The 1,146-nt window shown below is 55.8% G+C and overlaps 1 protein-coding gene across 1 annotated transcript in view; it reads left to right on the top strand.

The window, feature by feature from the left end:
- Positions 1-1,146, top strand: part of PLEKHH1 (pleckstrin homology, MyTH4 and FERM domain containing H1) — a 57,736-nt gene that overhangs the window by 1,842 nt on the left and 54,748 nt on the right. Inside the window, exon 2 of the mRNA XM_027642262.1 lies at positions 142-342. The gene's annotated coding sequence lies outside the window, so the exon portion shown is untranslated. The remainder of the gene's footprint in view (positions 1-141; positions 343-1,146) is intronic.

Below are 1,146 nucleotides of genomic sequence, written 5' to 3'. Positions count from 1 at the left end.
CTATCAACACGAGGAAAGAATTTACAATGCAAGTTTAATAAGCAGAACAATTAAGATCTTGTTTAGCCAGGACTAGTGAATAGTGTTGCTTACTGTACTAGGAGATACTTTTGTTCAGTTCTCCTGCCTTTTCCTCCACAGATTGTTGAAGCCTGTTTATTTCAGCCTGCCTTGTTTTGCAAGAGCTCATTTGTGTGAGGTCTCAACAGGAGCCGAGGTACAGTTTCAGAGCATTCGTGGATCTCTCATAATCGCTCAGGACATCATCATTCTGGTGCAGCCCTTCCCCAACAGGCAGCGAGATTACCAGGTCTTTGTATAACACACGTAATATAAATTCCGGTAAGTCACTATATATTCACGTAAGGGATTGCTGCATGTGAAGTAGCTCTATAAGTGGTGGCCTGATGACTGAATAAAATATTCTGTGTGCTGGCAGCTATCATTAGAAATGCTTGAGGCCCTGGACCTGTTTGTTTGAGCCATTTCATCTGGGAGATGGCACAAGTTCGTGGGGCAGGATGGTGTCCTCTGGTCAGGAGAGGCGTCATTACACTACTTAGATTTTAATCTCTATCCCGGCACCAACCTCATGCCCTGGGACTGCCTACAAGAAGTGAAGGGTGCTTCAGCCGGAGCCTGGAACGAGCCACCAGCCCCTCACGGCTGCAGTGTGCGGTGAGGGCAGCGTGCTGGTGTGGATGCCAGCTCCCTGCCCGGCTGCTCCACGAAAAAACATCACAACTCTGGCGGTCTGTTTGGGAACATCGGCTCCGAGGGCTGGAAGGTAACTGCAAGGAGGATCTCAGGAGACTCGCTGGCAGGCCCTGAGGGTGCAGGGTGGGCGGAGAGGGGGATGCCTCCACCCGCGGCAGAGCGTGGCTGCCGCTCTTCTCCTCTGGGCCGGGCCGCCCCGGCACCCGGCGCCGCCCGCCCCACCTGCCTCGCCGCCGAGCCCGAGAAGGGGTTAAAAGCCCGGGGCGGGTGATGTCAGTTCCTGCGCTCCTCGGGAGGGCCGGCTCTGATATTTGAGCCGGGCTCTCCCGTTCGAGGGAAACCGAGGAGGGAATGGCAAAGTGCTGAATGGGACAGGGAGTCGTGCCGGGCACCTGCCTGCCGCGCCGCCGCCGCCGCGCCCAGGGCCAG

Source organism: Corapipo altera, unplaced genomic scaffold (assembly GCF_003945725.1).
Source record: "Corapipo altera isolate COAL_440 unplaced genomic scaffold, ASM394572v1 23b, whole genome shotgun sequence".
NCBI lineage: Eukaryota > Metazoa > Chordata > Aves > Passeriformes > Pipridae > Corapipo > Corapipo altera.
Note: the sequence above shows the minus strand (reverse complement) of the source record. Positions and strands in the feature narration are given on the sequence as shown.